Source organism: Salmo salar, chromosome 29 (genome assembly GCF_965601325.2).
Source record: "Salmo salar chromosome 29, fSalSal1, whole genome shotgun sequence".
Taxonomy (NCBI): Eukaryota; Metazoa; Chordata; class Actinopteri; order Salmoniformes; family Salmonidae; genus Salmo; species Salmo salar.
Window position 1 is genome coordinate 4,125,838 of NC_138319.1, and position 19,197 is coordinate 4,145,034.

General features: G+C 42.0%; 1 long non-coding RNA gene across 1 annotated transcript in view; it reads right to left on the minus strand.

Moving 5' to 3' along the window:
* Positions 1-2,880: 2,880 nt before the first annotated feature.
* Positions 2,881-19,197, minus strand: part of LOC145865704 (uncharacterized) — a 32,668-nt gene continuing 16,351 nt past the window's right edge. Inside the window, exon 3 of the long non-coding RNA XR_014383066.1 lies at positions 2,881-4,571. This is a non-coding gene — a long non-coding RNA (uncharacterized LOC145865704). The remainder of the gene's footprint in view (positions 4,572-19,197) is intronic.

The following is a 19,197-nucleotide window of genomic DNA, read 5'->3' on the forward strand; positions in this document are numbered from 1 at the left end:
CATCCTCCTTCAGAGACATTACTCAGGACTGAGGGTAGCTTCCCAAATGGAACCCTATTCCCTATATTGCGCACTACTTTTGCCCATAGGGCAGTGCACTATATAGGGAATAGTAGTGCACTATGTAGAGAATAGGGTGCCATTTAGAACGAAGACCATTTAATTCCCTTATTATGAGCTGGTGTTCTCCTCACATTGGAACGGTGATTTTCCTTCTGTGAGGTCATTTCCCCTCTCTGTGAGATCAGCTTGGTGATGATTCCCCATAATTAGGCCTCTGAATGATCACTCCATCCATTTCCCAACAATACTGTGCTGCTCTGCTGCTGCTGTTGCTGCTCTGCCTGGCCTGTGCCAAGCTCTCTCATTTCCTGGAAGTGGACTTGTACTTAGAAAGGGGAGGGCACAGCTCTGGTCTGGTCTGGTCTCCACCTCGCAATGAGTCACTCCAAAGTCTCTGCAGAATGGAGCTGTGACAGAAACATTATAACAAATGAAACAGAACTGAAAAAGAATCAGTCCTTTGTTTGTTAAAAACACAAGCAAGCATTCCTTAATGTCTAAATGCCTGATAATAGAGACATAATTAAAAATATATTTTGTTTACAGACGTTGTGAAGTTATACTTATAGCATTTTTCAATGAATGGCTGGAAATAAATGTAACTTTAAGTCTGTTAATCATTTTGGTGACAGTTATTAATTGATTATCTAAATTCAGTTTAATTATTCACTCATAATTCTGTCCAGTTAAAAATCTGTCTGGCTATTCATTTCCTTGATTTGCATTTCAGACTTTGAACAAGAGCTGCTTTGGCACATTGTTTGGTTTGTATCCTGCTTTTTTTGCGTAAAGGTCTTTGGGACTATCAGACAGAGCATAACATTCATAGATGACACCAGCCCCATGCAGTCCCAGCTATGGCCTAATGAAAAGTATGAGATAGTGTATGCTTGTCATGCCTCGCTGGCCCTCTGATCGGCAGAGTGAGAACAGTTACTCCGCCTGAATGCCAATTAAATCGCATTCTCTGAATTTCCCACCATCATTTACCCTCTTCAGAGAAAGAGAGCTTGCAATGAAAACTATTACTGGCATGCTGTATATACTAGAGAGTTTAGGTTAGGTCTAAAATACTGTGGATTGGGGTCAAGTCTACCTACTCTAGCTAGCATTTGTATTTTGGAATTATATTCTGAGTTGATGATTTAATCTGGTTAATCGTGAATTGAAAGTGAAAATAAAATTCCCAATGTGGGATTAGGTCATTGTTAGCTATTTAGAATTACTTTTGGGTTTTAATCTCTTTACCTTCATGAATAGGTGTTGCTGGATGCAGCTCATGCATGTAACAGAATGTAATTATTCTCTTTTATTTATGTCAAAGCAGTGGGTGGAACCTGCAGTCTCCCCTCCCAACACTAACGGGTTGGAACCCTCTCCACAGACTGGCATCCCCACCATCCCCACCATGCCTGAAGTCATCAACCTCAGGGAGGGAGATCATTTTCAGGTCTGTTGTTCATCTTTGAACAAGAGACCCGAGGTAAATGTTTTGGCTGTTTCTCTCACCCATTGTACATCACCAATACATGCATATGAATATAACAAAAAACTATTTTACAAATCACAAGTTAAATAAAATAAATTCTGCACATCGAGAGAGAGGTAGAGTCCCCAACTTCCTTACCAAATAAATTAAATATTTATATACAGTACCAGTCGAAAGTTTGGACACACCGACTCATTCAAGGGTTTTTCTTTATTTTTAATATTTTCTACATTGTAGAATAATAGTGAATACATCAAAACTATGAAATAACACATATGGAATCATGTAGTAATCAAAAAAGTGTTAAACAAATCAAAATAGATTTGAGATTCTTTAAAGTAGCCAAACTTTGCCTTGATGACAGCTTTGCACATTCTTGGCATTCTTTCAACCAGCTTCAAGAGGAATGCTTTTCCTTCACTCTGCGGTCTAACTCATTCCAAACCATCTCAATTGGGTTGAGGTCGGGTGATTGTGGAGGACAGGAAGTCTGATGCCCACTAAGCACAAACCAGATGGGATGGCATATCGCTGCAGAATGCTGTGGCAGATATGCTGGTTATGTGTGCCTTCAATACTAAATAAATCCCAGACAGTGTCACCAGCAAAGCACCATCACACCTCCTCCTCCATACTTCATGGTGGAAACCACAAATGCAGAAATCATCTGTTCACCTACACAGGGTTTGGAACCAAAAATCGCAAATTTGGACTAATCAGACCAAAGGACAGATTTCCACCGATATAATGTCCATTGCTCGTGTTTCTTGGCCCAAGCAAATCTCTTCTTCTATTAGTGTCCTTTAGTAATGGTTTCTTTGCAGCAATTCGACCATGAAGGTCTGATTCACGCAGTCTCCTCTGAACAGTTGATGTTGAGATGTGTCTGTTACTTGAACTCTGTGAAGCATTTATTTGGGCTGCAATTTCTGAGGCTGGTAACTCTAACGAACTTATCCTCTGCAGCAGAGGTAACTCTGGGTCTTCCATTCCTGTGGCGGTCCTCATAATAGCCAGTTTCATCATTGCACTTGATGGTTTTTGCGAATGCACTTGAAGAAACGTTCAAAGTTCTTGAAATTTTCCGTATTGACTGACCTTCATGTCTTAAAGTAATGATGGACTGTTGTTTCTCTTTGCTTATTTGAGCTGTTCTTGCCATAATATGGACTTGGTATTTTTCCAAATAGGGATATCTTCTGTATGGCTCAAACACATTAAGAAGGAAAGAAATTCCACAAATTAACCTTTTACAAGGCACACCTGTTAATTGAAATGCATTCCAGGTGACTACCTCATGAAGCTGGTTGAGAGAATGCCAAGAGTGTGCAAAGCTGTCATCAAGCTAAAGGGTGGCTACTTTAAAGAATCTCAAATATAAAATACATTTGGGGGATTGTATGGGGGATTATATGGGGGATTGGAAGTGATATAGACAATTACGTTGATGGAACTACAATCTATCTGCAATATTAAAGCTGATCTACCCCCTTAAAAAATTGAATAAAAAACATGGACATCGGCATGGAAACCTGGCTTGTTGGGCATTCGTGGATCCACTGGCTGCTCCATGTTCTGCGCCAGCAGAGGGCCTGTTCTGCTGCTCCCCCTGACATCATAGTCATCCACCTCAGTGGAAACGACTTGGGACACACTGGGAAGTACTGTAGGGATGGCATGCATCTCACAGATGAGGGCAACGACCTCTTCCTTGAGAGTCTGAGAGCTGGTCTCTCCACCGTTCTGGCAAGACACACGCAGTAGTATACACCACCACACTCATTGTCGCTTGCCTGCCTCTCCACGAACCCAAAGGCTCTTTTAAGAGCCACGACAGACTTTTACCTTGTCAGCTCAGGGATTCGATCTAGCAACCTTTAAATAAATTAAAATAATTGTGTGTGTGTGCTGGGAGTGGGCTGTAAAAACTATAAATGAAAGAATCGTCAAATGTCTCCTCTGAGAGAAGGAGGGTGGCACGCTCATGGGGATGGCGATCATACACCTTCCAACTCCATGCAAAAAAAAATCCTCAATAGGATTGTGGAAAGAAGAGTATGGGGGCAGGTATAGGGTCACGAATCGGGGATGGGCCCGAAACCATACCTGAACCACCTCTGCATGGTGGAACCTGACATTGTCCCACACAATAACAAAGTTGACCCCTTCATATTGACAGGCCTGCTCAATTTCATTGAGAAATACAATGAGGTTTGCAGCGTTGTAGGATCTAAGTAATGGCCTACGTCCTACTACACCATCTTCAGAGATAGCTGCACCCATGGAGATGTTTCCCCACGTTGTCCAGGCACTTGGCCAATGAGGTTGCACCCACGGAGCCGAGTTTTGGCCAGGTTGAAGCTGCTTCATCAACAAAGATATACTTGTGATGGTTCACAGCAGCATCAAGCACCATCACCCTCTAAAAATATATTTTGGTTAGTTATTTTTACAGTATAGTTCTAATATGATATTGGACGGCAGGTAGTCTAGTGGTTAGAGCTTTGGGCCAGTAACCGAAAGGTTGCTAGATCGAATCCCTGAGCTGTCAAGGTAAAAATCTGTCGTTCTGCTCCTAAACAAGGCAGTTAACCCACTGTTCCCCGGTAAGCTGTCATTGTAAATAAGAATTTGTTCTTAACTGACTTGCCTAGTTAAATGAAGGTATATATATATATATATATATATAGTGAAGTAGCATGTGCATCAAATAGTAACATGTATATAGTGCTGAACCTGAACATACTTTGCCTGCAAATGTTTCATCCGGTTGTTGTTTCTCTCAAAAGGAACCAGGTAAATGTGTTTAATAGATACCTAGTGCCTCTTCAAAAGGCAGGTGATTGTTGGTAGGCTGATGGATGCCACATTGGCAAAGGTGTTATCGTTCTCCTCAATGTCCTGCTTTATTTCGGACAGCCATATGTCATTCCTGACCCTCCCCATTACCACCACTGCTCTCTCCTGCTAGTCGGTCAGCACACGGCCACGGCCACCACCATGTGATCTTCTGTCAATTCTGAGGATAGAACAGAGTATATGGTCAATAGATCATACTGTAATGTGCTTTGAATTTACATGCATTACAATATGTAATTTACTGTAAATTTAATGGTAAAGCATAGTGCATATCCTGCAGGTTTTCTTGGTGAAATGTTCTCATGATCGAATTGACAGTTGATCTTTTCAGATTGGGGTGAACTAATCTGGCTGCTTCTGCCATGGTAAGGCCTATGTTAATCACATGTTCAACAGCGATAGCCCAGACTTCATTAGACACAACAGTTCCCTGACATCTACCTCCCTCTCTCTGATGTCCACGTCTTTGACGGTGCCCATGCCCACCTCTTTGACCTCTTTGATGGGGCCCATGCCCACCTCTCTGATGGGCCCCTTGTCCACGGGCCATTGTCATTGAACATGTGGTAAACAGAGGTCTTACTATGGCAGAGGCTGCCAGATTAGTTCACCTCAATCTGAAAAGATCAACTGTCAATTATTGCGTGCTAATCATTGCTTTATTTTCATCCATTTCATTTTATTCATTTAATTTCTTTATTTGATTACAGACAGTACACCTATGTTGCAATTATATCTGAAAAATACATGTTTTTTTTACATCATTGATCACACCTTTGATTACAAATTGGATAGATATTATGGAAATTATAGATTTTCTGTCAATTTTATAAAAGTGGACTGTCTAATGTGAACACTATGTAATATGCTATAATTTACAGGACTGTAGCATATTACATTCAGCACTTCTGAGGGCAATTTGAAACATGTATCTTGCATTAATTGCTACTGGATTAACTGGTAGTTAAAATTTAATTGAAAATATATTATGTTGTGTTTTGGTGATTAAACCAATGTTCTCATTACATTTTGCAATAAACTTGTATTTTGAATCAATGGTTGTGTGGTGAGAGATGTTTACAATCCAAATGTTTGCGCAATGACAGGTTTTGACTGAAAGACAGGCTGCGTTACAAGTGTGACCAGTTTGGAATGTTATTTAAATAGTGTATCACAACTGGCCGTGATCTGCAGTTCCATAGGGTGGCGCACAATTTGCCCTGCGTCGTCCGGGTTAAGGGAAGGTTTGACCGGGGGTAGGCCGTCATTGTAAAATAAGAATTTGTTCTTAACTGACTTGCCTAGTTAAAAAAAAGGTTAAATAAACAAATTACAAATATGAAACTAAATATCAGTTCAAGGTTGGTGAACAAGACATGTAGGCTACAGCTAACTTAAAAGTGTACCTTTCAAACAATAATTTTATTGTGGAACAGTTGGACACAGCTCAACTTTACACTCCCAAGGCATGAACATGTTTGACAAAAGATTGTTCAATGGTGAAATAGGCTGTTTTGTGTACAGCTCGCTTTTGAGAGACAGATGAGAAAATACCACCATAGACCCTCATGGTGAGCAGTACAGGGGCTACCCAGTGAAGCCCACTTATCAATCTACCATCAGTGTAATCTGCAAACAGATGCCATTCAGCCCCAGCAGGTCCACTACACAGGCACACAATGCTTTTGTTTGCTGTGCAATAGAAACCAGTTGTTCACTGCTGAGTCAATATTTACTGCCTAATGGAATGTGTGTTAGTTCAGCTGCTGCTTCTCCACAACACACATTGACGGAAGAGGTGTTTTCTCTCCTCTTTATCTCTTTATCTCCCTCCATCCTTCTATCCACACCACCAACCTCTTATCTTTTCCATTTTCCTACACTCTTAGAACTGGAGAAACAAGAAAAAGCCACTGGTCTAATGTCTTGTTTTTCTTGGCCAAAGCAAGTCTCTTCTTCTTATTGGTGTCCTTTAGTAGTGGTTTCTTTGCAGCAATTCGAACATGAAGGCCTGATTCACGCAGTCTCCTCTGAACAGTAGATGTTGAGATGTGTTTGTTACTTGAACTCTGTGAAGCATTTATTTGGGCTGTAATTTCTGAGGCTGGTAACTCTAACGAACTTATCCTCTGCAGCAAATCAAATCAAACTTTATTTGTCACATGCGCCAAATAAAGGAGAGCCGCACACTCTATGAGCTCAGATGCAAAAATGTAATATCCAGCGTTTCGAAACCAAGCTGTCTTCATCAGGGTATAATCACAAACACTGCGGGATGACTCGTTTATATAGTGTCAAAAGACACACAGGTGGTCTGTAGTCATGGCCAAGTGTGGCCTAATATCATTGGTTAATTCTCAAATATAAAAATGGCATACAAAGAACAGCAGGTTATATACAGAGGACACCGGTACCGAGTCAGTTTTCGTGGGTACAGGTTAGTTGAGGTAATTTATACATGTAGGTGGGGCTGAAGTGACTATGCATAGACAATAAACAGAAAGTAACAGCAGTGTAGAAGGGGGGGGGGGGTGGGGTATGGGAGTCAATGTAAACTGTCCAGTGGTGGTTTTATTAATTGTTCAGCAGTCTTATGGCTTGGGGGTAGAAGCTGTTGAGGAGCCTCTTGGTCCTAGACTTGGTGCTTGCTGTGCGGTAGCAGATAAAATAGTCTATAACTTGGATGACTGGAGTCTCTGACAATTCTATGGGCTTTCCTTTGACACTGCCTATTATATAGGTCCTGGATGGCAGGAAGCTTGGCCCCAGTGATGTACTGGGCCATTCGCACTACCCTCTGTAGCGCCTTACGGTCAGATGCTGAGCAGTTGCCATACCAGGCAGTGATGCAACTGGTCAGGATGCACTCAATGGTCCAGCTGTAGAACCTTCTGAGGATCTGGGGACCCGTGCCAAATCGTTTCAGTCTCCTGAGGGGGAAAAGGTTTTGTCGTGCCCTCTTCACGACTGTCTTGGTATGTTTGGACCATGATAGTTCGTTGCTGATGTGGACACCAAGGAACTTGAAACTCTCGAACCACTCCACTACAGCCCCATTGATGTTAATGGGGGCCTGTTCGGCCCTCTTTTTCCTGTAGTCCACGATCAGATCCTTAGTCTTGCTCACATTGAGGGAGATGTTGTTGTCCTGTTACAACACTGCCAATTCTATGACCTCCTCCCTATAGGCCATCTCATCGTTGTCGGTGATCAGGGCTACCACTGTTGTGTCGTCAGTAAACTTAATGATGGTGTTTGAGTCGTGTTTGGCCACGCAGTCGTGGTGGGAGAACGACACAACATGTCATCGTGTGATTCCAAGTTACTTCAATATCATGGTTTTTAAACTGATATTTGCGCATAAATGTTTTTCCACAAACATTTCTCGCATGATTCATTTTACTGAAAAAAAATCCCTCCTTGTCTAGTGTATTTTTTTGTTATTGATATTTTACAGACAAGCACTTTACTCGCATAAAAAGGTTGTATGGGAACCTGGTTAGAGACATCATCCAGTGTGTGGCTATGTTTGGACAGACAGGTAGTCAGACAAAGGCAGACAGCTATCATCCATCCAGACAGAGCGAGTTGTTGTATGTGTCATTATTCCAGTCTGTGTGTGTCACTGTGGAATGGGACACTCAGCAGGTTTAATTAAATCCCCTGGTCCAGTCCAGACGCCTCTCTCAGGGACAGCCGGGTCTGAACAGGGGTTTATTAGAGGTGGCTGACAGTAAATTACCTGTGTTTTGCCCTGGAAAGGTTATTATATGGAAGCACTGAGAGTTTACAATAGGACAGACAGAGCTTCTGACAGCTCTTCTCTCCTTTAATATCAACTGTGCTGAATTAAACAGGACATGTCAACAGGTTTGGAGGGCACAATGGTCTACTGGTCAATAGCACATTAATGTCCAGAGGGGTATACTACAAATCAAGATCAATAACTTAGTCAGCTATCTTTCCTAAATATTCTGAAATAACAACAACAAAAAGATGGGCATTTACTCAACAAGTTAGCTGGCTAACTCATTGAAACAGCTTTGTAGTATCCCCCCCCCCCCCCCCCCCCCCCACCCACAGGTGGTAGAGCTTCTCCCATTCTTCTCTGCAGATCCTCTCAAGCTCTGTCAGTTTGGATGGGGAGCATTGCTGCACAGCTATTGTCAGGTCTCTCCAGAGATGTTTGATCGGGTTTAAGTCCAGGCTCTGGCTGGGCCACTCAAGGACATTCAGAGACTTTTGCCACCTTCCAACAGGTCTTTGTCGTAATCGAAGGTGAACCTTCACTTCAGTCTGAGGGCCTGAGCAGTTTTCATAAAGGATTTCTTTGTACTTTGCTCTGTTCATCTTTCCCTCGATCCTGACTAGTCTCCCAGTCCCTGCCACTGAAAAACATCCCCACAGCATGATGCTGCCACCACCATACTTCACCGTAGGGATGGTGCCAGGTTTTCTCCAGACGTGACAATCTTGGTTTCATCAGACCAGAGAATCTTGTTTCTCATGGTCTGAAAGTCCTTTAGGTGCCTTTTGGCAAACTCCAAATGGGCTGTCATGTGCCTTTTACTGAGGAGTGGCTTCCGTCTGGCCTGATTGGTGGAGTGCTGCAGAGATGGTTGTCCTTCTGGAAGGTTCTCCCATCTCCACAGAGTGACCATCAGGTTCTTGGCATACTTCTATTCAACGGGTTAGAGACGTATTGTAGAGGCTGCATGTTTTCCCATTTCTATTTTGTACCTTTTTTTAAAACCTTATTTTACCAGGTAAGTTGACTGAAAACACATTTTTATTTACAGTAACAACCTAGGGAATAGTTACGGGGAGAGGAGGGATGAATGAGCTAATTGGAAGCTGGGTGGTATGCTGCTGTATAGCCCCACAGTGTCGTATTATACATACTGATTGTTACTAAGGTAAGGGGGCAGTGCCTTCACACTCCATTACTTTTTCCAACTTTTGTTGTGTTACAGCCTGAATTAAAAATTGATTAAATTGAGATTTTGTGTCACTGATCTACACGCAATACCCCATAATGTTAAAGTGGAATTTGGTTTGTAGTGCTTTTTTTAAATGAATAAACAAAAAGTTCATGGTGAAATGTCTTGAGTCAATAAGTATACAACATCTTTGTTATGGCAAGCCTAAATAAGTTCAGGAGTTAAAATGTGCATAATAAGTTGCATGGACTCATTCCGTGTTCAATAATAGTGTTTAACATGATTTTTGAATGACTACCCCATCTTTGTGCCCCAAACATGCAATTATCTGTAAGGTCCCTCAATCAAGTAGTGAATTTCAAGCACAAAGACCAGTGAGGTTTTTCAATGCCTCGCAAAGAAGGGCACCAATTGGTAGATACTGAATTTACCTTGGAGCATGGTGAAGTTATTCATTACACTTTGGATGGTGTATCAAAACACCTAGTCACTACGAAGATACAGGCGTCCTTCCTAACTCAGTTTCCGAAGAGTAAGGAAACTGCTCCAAGGTTTCACCATAATGCCAATGGTGATTTTAAAACAGTTACTGTCACGCCCTGACATTAGAGAGCCTTTTTTATTCTCTATTTGGTTAGGTCAGGGTGTGACTTGGGTGGGCATATCTATGTTTCTATTTCTTTGTTGGCCTAGTATGGTTCCCAATCAGAGGCAGCTGTTTATCGTTGTCTCTGATTGGGGATCATACTTAAGCAGCCGTTTTCCCACCTGTGTTTGTGGGTAATTATTATTTTCTGTGAGTGTTTGTGTGCGCCACAGTTGCGTAACGTTTGATTTCTGTTTACCTGGTTTTTGTGAAAGGTTTCACTTCCATTAACCTGTCTGGGAACGTGGGATGCTTGCGTCCCACCCTAGTCAACAGCCAGTGGAATCGCGTCGCGCGAAATACAAAACCTCATAAATGCTATAACTTCAATTTCTCAAACATATGACTATTTTACACCATTTTATAGATACACCTCTCCTGAATCGAACCACGTCCGATTTCAAAAAGGCTTTACAGCAAAAGCAAAACATTAGATTATGTTAGGAGAGTACCCTGCCAAAAAAAACTCACACTGCCATTTTCAAAGCAACTAGCATGCATCACAAATACCCAAAACACAGCTAAATGCAGCACTAACCTTTGACAATCTTCATCAGATGACACTCCTAGGAAATCATGTTACACAATACATGCATTTTTTGTTCGATAAAGTTCATATTTATATATAAAAACAGCATTTTACATCGGCGCGTGACATTCAGAAAATATTTTCCCTCAAATGCTTCCGGTGAATCAGCGCTACAATTTACAAAATTACTATTCGAAAACATTGTTAACCTCTATGGGCTAGGTGGGACGCTTGGGGCAGTATTGACACGGCCGGATAAAAAACGTACCCGATTTAATCTGGTTACTACTCCTGCCCAGTAACTAGAATATGCATATAATTATTGGCTTTGGATAGAGAACACCCTAAAGTTTCTAAAACTGTTTGAATGGTGTCTGTGAGTATAACAGAACTCATATGGCAGGCCAAAACCTGAGAAGATTCCATGCAGGAAGTGGCCTGTCTGACAAGTTGTTGTTTATCTTGGCTCTTTTTATTGAAGTCTGAGGATCTTTGCTATAACGTGACACTTCCTACGGCTCCCATAGGCTCTCAGAGCCCAGGAAAAAGCTGAACGATATCGAGGCAGCCTCTGGCTGAAACACACTATCGCGTTTGGCAAGTGGCCGATCAGAGTACTATGGGCTTAGGCGCGTGCCCGAGTCGACCCCATGCTTTATTTTCTTTCGTCTGTTTACCTAAACGCAGATTCCCGGTCGGAATATTATTGCTTTTTTATGAGAAAAATGGCATAAAAATTGATTTTAAACAGCGGTTGACATGCTTCGAAGTACGGTAATGGAATATTTAGAATTTTTTTGTCACGAATTGCGCCATGCTCGTCACCCTTATTTACCCTTTCGGATAGTGTCTTGAATGCACGAACAAAACGCCGCTGTTTGGATATAACTATGGATTATTAGGGACTAAACCAACATTTGTTATTGAAGTAGAAGTCCTGGGAGTGCATTCTGACGAAGACAGCAAAGGTAATAACATTTTTCTTATAGTAAATCTGACTTTGGTGACTGCTAAACTTGCTGGGTGTCTAAATAGCTAGCCCTGTGATGCCGGGCTATCTACTGAGAATATTGCAAAATGTGCTTTCACCGAAAAGCTATTTTTAAATCGGACATATCGAGTGCATAGAGGAGTTCTGTATCTATAATTCTTAAAATAATTGTTATGCTTTTTGTGAACATTTATCGTGAGTAATTTAGTAAATTCACCGGCAGTGTTCGGTGGGAATGCTAGTCACATGCTCGTCACATGCTAATGTAAAAAGCTGGTTTTTGATATAAATATGAACTTGATTGAACAAAACATGCATGTATTGTATAACATAATGTCCTAGGAGTGTCATCTGATGAAGATCATCAAAGGTTAGTGCTGCATTTAGCTGTGGTTTGGGTTTATGTGACATTATATGCTAGCTTGAAAAATGGGTGTCTGATTATTTCTGGCTGGGTACTCTGCTGACATAATCTAATGTTTTGCTTTCGTTGTAAAGCCTTTTTGAAATCGGACAGTGTGGTTAGATTAACGAGAGTCTTGTCTTTAAAATGGTGTAAAATAGTCATATGTTTGAAAAATTGAAGTTTTTGCATTTTTTAGGTTTTTGAATAATGCGCCACGGGATTACATTGGCTGTTACGTAGGTGGGACGATTTGGTGCCACCTACCCTAGAGAGGCTAATGACTGTCAACATGGTTACATGCTAGTGATGGGTCATTCACAAACGAGTTGGCTCTAATGTTGGGACCAGCCTCGCATATCAGAAGATCTGAATCTATTTATAAAAAATATAAAAAAATAAAGATATGAATAATCAAAAGATTTAAATGAATGTAATTAACAAATTCAAAGAACGAAAAAAGACATAAAATAATATAGGCCTAAATGCTCCAGCGCACACACATTCGTTATGGCTGTCTGCTCAGACTAACAGCCTCACCTGTTGTTCCTGTCAATCAGACATGCAGTGATTGCCTACGGAGCTGTGAAGGGAACGGCACCTCCATACCTTCAGGCTCTGATCAGGCTCTACACCCAAACAAGGGCACTGCGTTCATCCACCACTGGCCTGCTGGCCCCCCTACCTCTGAGGAAGCACAGTTCCCGCTCAGCCCAGTCAAAACTGTTCGCTGCTCTGGCACCCCAATGGTGGAACAAGCTCCCTCACGACGCCAGGACAGCGGAGTCAATCACCACCTTCCGGAGACACCTGAAACCCCACCTCTTTAAGGAATACCTAGGATAGGATAAAGTAATCCTTCTAACCCCCCCCCCCCCCCCCCCCTTAAAAGATTTAGATGCACTATTGTAAAGTGGTTGTTCCACTGGATATCATAAGGTGAATGCACCATTTTGTAAGTCGCTCTGGATAAGAGCGTCTGCTAAATGACTTAAATGTAATGTAAATGTAAATGTTAACCAATGAACCAAAGATGCATGAGGGAGGACCGAGCCAACTCACTTAGCAGCCGAGAAGAGAGAGGAATGACAGCTGTGAAAACAACAGCTGGAAAATGAGTCGGAAGCACAGTAGCATTTGGATGCATTTTAATAATGTAGACAATGTTAGAGCACAGTGTAGAATTTGCCAAAACAAAATCTCATATAAAGCCGGTTCTACGCACAACCTACACCGGCATATGCGAACTGTGCACCCAACTGTGAAGCTAGCTTTAGCAGAACTTCGAGAAACTAGCGGGCCTGCTATTGATGGTGGTGGAGCCACCAGTCAAGTAGTATCCACTCAGTCAAGTAGGCCTACTCCGCAACCCACAACAACGCAGTCTTCTATGGACCAGTTCATGCCAAAGTCTATGTCTTTAGCAAAACAAGTCCAAATTGATATTGCATTGACTAAAATGATTGCCACCAATTTCCAGCCATTTTCGATCGCGGAGGACAGAGGTTTCAGAAATTATAGCAATAGTCTAAATCCAATGTACACAACTCCAAGCAGGAAAATCCTTTCAAATCACTTATTCCACAACTGCACGAGAGCACACGGGTTTCAGTGCGGGAAAGAGTCCAAAAAGCTACTGCAGTTTGCCTTACCACTGACTGCTGGATATCAAGGATAACCACCTCTTACATGTCGGTTACATGTCACTTCATTGAAAAATGTTTGATATCTAGCTGTCTTCTGGACTGGTATGAGTTCAGCGACAGACACACCTCAGAGAACTTGACAGAGGAACTGTTGAGAGTGGCCAGAGAATGGCAAGTAGATGGAAAAGTGGTCTCTTGTGTTAGCAACAATGCAGCTAACATAACCAAATAATTGAACATTTCAAAATGGACCCATCATCCATGTCTTGCCCACACAATCAACCTGATTGTAAGAGATGCTCTGAAGGTGATGACGCCCACTGTGGACAAAGTGAAAGCAGCTGTGGAATACTTCCACAGGAGCACAGTGGGTGCTGAAAAACTAAAGTCTACACAACACCAGATGGGGAGGCCTGAGCTAAGGCCTAAACAAGACTGCACTACAAGGTCGAATTCAATATTTTAGATGTTGAAGCGGTTTCTTGAGGCAAAGGTTGCCATCATCTCTACCCTGGCCATTGTCAATGCACCTGTTGATGCTCTGACCCAAGAGGAATGGGAGGTGGTGGAGGAGGTGTGCAGAGTCCTGGAACCCTTTGAGCAGGTCACTGTGGAGATCAGTGGAGAGAGATACAGTAAGCAGTTATTACTACATCATTATTTAATCGAGTATTATATATGTATATGAGCAGTAGATGAGAATGTAGTATCAGTAGACAAAACATGAACCTAAACTAATAAGTTACTGTTCTCTCTTTTCAGCTATGTGACAGTCTCAAAAATGATACTCCTGTGTAAGGGTCTGCAGAGAATCACAGCCAGCCACCAGAGAGAAGCAAATGTAACCACAGGACATGTGACTAAGTTGATAGACGCCCTATGTTCATCAATGGACAGAAAGTTCCACAGAATGGAATATAATCACGTGCTATCAGAAACCGCTGCACTTGACCCCAGGTTTAAGAAGTTAGCCTTCAGTGATGCCAGAGCGATTGATGAGGCTCTTCAAAGAATAACCTCAGCAGCAGGGAGGGACAGCCCCAGCAGTCAGCTGGCTCAGGCACCAGGGCAACAGGAAGAAGAGGGATCAGATGGAGCAGAAGCACCAGCAGTAGTGCCACAAACGTCTGCTGTTTAGATGCTGTTTGACGAGTGAGCAACTGGGGATGCAGCACGAAGGAATCCCTCAGCAGATGCCATAATGGAGGTCCGATCCTATTTGGAGGAGCCCCTGAGCTGGTGTAAGAACAAGGCCTCTGTCTACCCACAGCTTAATAAAGTCATGACAAGGAGACTTTGCATAGTGGCCACATCCGTTCCCTCTGAGAGGGTCTTCTCAAAAACGGGACAAATAATTACTGAGAGAAGAAACCGCATCAGCCCCTCGAAAGTGAGGCAGCTTGCATTTCTGAATGCAATTTCTCTCTTAAAAGCAAAATATGGTCAGCATTGCTGTGTGCTGCTGGTTATAACATGGCAATAAAGAAGAGAGAGAAAAGAGGGACCAGTTTAATGTTTTAAGTGGGATGCTGCAGTTTTGCACATTGTGATTTATTTTTTCTTTGATATGGTGCAATATTCTATTATTATGTTGTTCAGATTGTATTAGTTTTGAATTGTTACATTTATATGCACTTTGTTTATACACATTAAAAAGTTATACTTTAAATGCAAATGTTTAATAGCATTCTTTTTCATAACAAACCAATGCATTTTTAAATACATTGTGGTTAAGGGGGAGTATGATTTCATTTAATAATTTAATTAGAATTATTTTAACACCAATCATAGTCAAACTATCGCAAACTGTTTGACTTGAAAAAATACAAAACATATATTTTTTTAAGAGCCGTTTGGGAGCCAAAAGAGCCGGCTCTTTTTGGTGAGCTGAGCTGAACAAGTCGGCTCACTGAAAAGAGCCGGATTGCCCATCACTGTAATACATTTTTATTTATTTATTTAACCTTTATTTAACTAGGCAAGTCAATTAAGAACAAATTCTTATTTACAATGACGGCCTACCAAAAGGCAAAATACCTCCTGCGGGAACAGGGGCTGGTATAAACAAATAATAATAAAAAAAAAAAAAAACACACATCACGACAAGAGAGACAGCACAACACTACATAAAGAGCGACCTAAGACAACAACATAGCAAGGCAGCAACACATGACAACACAGCATGGTAGCAACACAACATGGTAGCAGCACAAAACATTGTACAAACATTATTGGGCATTACATGCTTAGTTCAACAGTGAAGCAGAGGGTGTATCAGTTGTCACAAAAGATTAGGTATTTTCGGAAGGTAGAAAGAAAGTAATATGAGCAAACTATTTTTGTGAATCAGCGATTCGTCACCTTTAATCGATTTTCTGACAAATGCATGCTACATTTGGATCGGTTGGGTTCCTCGGACCAATGCAGTCATAACTTAAACATTTGGGTCGGGAACAATGCATTACATCCCTACTATTTAGGTCTGGGACAGTGAGTGGAATGAGGGTTCTCTTGTTGTGCATAGCTTTAGGATGTACTCATAAGCCCAGCCATGGCACTGACTTCCCAAAAAAAGAAAGCCGTGCAGCATACTAATGAACAGTTAATATTATTCGTATGAACTGTGAGTGACTTCACATGTTAGCGAGCACTCTGTCAAATGAATCTCAGTTCCATTAATGCCACCATCTATTCCTCATTGCGCCGGGTATCGCTCTCTCACACACAAGCGTAAAGCCGTACACAGACACATACGTCCCCCCACACAGTTTTTATTCTTCCACAGTAGAGACGAGACGAGGAGGGAAAAATGAATGTATTGAATCATTTATCACACAGTATTGATGAATCCTGCGATGAAAATATGTCCTGAGAAATGTTAGTGAGATATGAACTCCAATACATAAAAGCAGAGCTGCACTCTTAGACCAAACTGCCAACTAAAGCTCCTCTCCTTTCATTAAATACAGCAACATCACCACTGTCAATGTAGACTAATCTACTCTTTTCTCCCTATTTGTCACACACAGATGAGTAAATAAAGACACAAACTGCAAGTCGCTTTGTTCAAATGATTAACATTTTAAATGATGCAGAGCAAACATCATTAACAGCTCCAATACGATTATGTATATATGTCTCTGATGTCAATGAAAAGTGTGTGAGAGAGAAACGAAAGGAAATAGCATTTTATGTAAAGTAGTACCTCTATTTAAATTCTGCATGGATCAAGAGAACGGAGGGAAATGAATTAATATTTACAATCCATAACTCCACAGCTACAGTTATAGGCCAGCCTTATGCATTTTCCTGCATGGTATAGATCTTTGAGCTAGAATGTGTTAGTTTATTTTGGGGATTTATTTGTTCATAAATATTATGCTTTCCCATGTGTCACATATACTGAGCATACAAAACATTAGGAACGCCTGCTCTTTCAATGACACGGACTAACCAAGTGAATCCAGGTGAAAGCTATGATCCCTTATTGATGTCACCTGTGAAATCCACTTCAATCAGTGTAGATGACGGGGAGAAGACAGGGTAGCTACCCCTTTCCTGTAGTCAAATAACCAAATTGCCCTATAGTGGACACATGGGTAGAATGTTATTCATATTTTTCACAATTACATAATTAAAATATTAAATTTAAGGATTTTTAAACCTTAAGACAATTGAAACATTTATTTATTTTATATTTAACCTTTATTTACATTTTTTTTTACAATCGCTTACACACAAAAGTGGTACTTGAGGCACACTCACTGAAACCATTAACTCATGTACCTAATCTTCGGACCAAGTCTGCAAAACTGCAAGCACATTATCTGCTTTACACTCAGTTTGCAATTGTAAAACACTCTTTTTGCAAAACACTAAACACAGTTCTCTACATTAGACACATCATTCAAAACTAACAGGTCTTGTGTTTCGTTTGGAAAACACTGCCATTCAAATGCCACACTCATTTACCGATTACCTACACCTGTGTGAAAACACTTTTAGCTAATTTCTTCACTTAGAAATCTGAGCTTAGCACCATAAATAGGCTTCAGGTTGGCTTTCTTGATTTGGACAACAATGGAGGCCAATTTTGGAGTGAGAGTTAGGGGAAGAGGAGTAAGAAGGGGACGAGGACAAGGACAAGGAGGAGGCCTGTGGTGACATAGATGAAGGGGCATGCCAGGGCTGGATACTCCACTCCAGACGCTACTTCCCCCGCTGTTTAGCCAGAGAGAACATCGCTTGTGATGTTGATGAGGTGCTGTGGCCAGACCCAAATAGGAGACAGGATGCACCCTAATTGTTTTTTTCTTTATAGTAACAAGCCTATTTGTTTATCTTCTACTGTATTTGTTTTGTCTATTACTGTTCATCCCGAAAATATGTTTTGAGAAATAAATCAATTGTGTTTTTCCCCCCTTGCATTTCTGTTTATAGTGTAAATATATAATGAATATGCATACATACTGTATATACACTGCTCAAAAAAATAAAGGGAACACTTAAACAACACAATGTAACTCCAAGTCAATCACACTTCTGTGAAATCAAACTGTCCACTTAGAAAGCAACACTGATTGACAATACATTTCACATGCTGTTGTGCAAATGGAATAGACAACAGGTGGAAATTATAGGCAATTAGCAAGACACCCCCAATAAAGGAGTGGTTCTGCAGGTGGGGACCACAGACCACTTCTCAGTTCCTATGCTTCCTGGCTGATGTTTTGGTCACTTTTGAATGCTGGCGGTGCTTTCACTCTAGTGGTAGCATGAGACTGAGTCTACAACCCACACAAGTGGCTCAGGTAGTGCAGCTCATCCAGGATGGCACATCAATACGAGCTGTGGCAAGAAGGTTTGCTGTGTCTGTCAGCGTAGTGTCCAGAGCATGGAGGCGCTACCAGGAGACAGGCCAGTACATCAGGAGACGTGGAGGAGGCCGTAGGAGGGCAACAACCCAGCAGCAGGACCGCTACCTCCGCCTTTGTGCAAGGAGGAGCAGGAGAAGCACTGCCAGAGCCCTGCAAAATGACCTCCAGCAGGCCACAAATGTGCATGTGTCTGCTCAAATGGTCTGAAACAGACTCCATGAGGGTGGTATGAGGGCCCGACGTCCACAGGTGGGGGTTGTGCTTACAGCCCAACACCGTGCAGGACGTTTGGCATTTGCCAGAGAACACCAAGATTGGCAAATTCGCCACTGGCGCCCTGTGCTCTTCACAGATGAAAGCAGGTTCACACTGAGCACATGTGACAGACGTGACAGAGTCTGGAGACGCCGTGGAGAACGATCTGCTGCCTGCAACATCCTCCAGCATGACCGGTTTGGCGGTGGGTCAGTCATGGTGTGGGGTGGCATTTCTTTGGGGGGCCGCACAGCCCTCCATGTGCTCACCAGAGGTAGCCTGACTGCCATTAGGTACCGAGATGAGATCCTTAGACCCCTTGTGAGACCATATGCTGGTGCGGTTGGCCCTGGGTTCCTCCTAATGCAAGACAATGCTAGACCTCATGTGGCTGGAGTGTGTCAGCAGTTCCTGCAAGAGGAAGGCATTGATGCTATGGACTGGCCCGCCCGTTCCCCAGACCTGAATCCAATTGAGCACATCTGGGACATCATGTCTC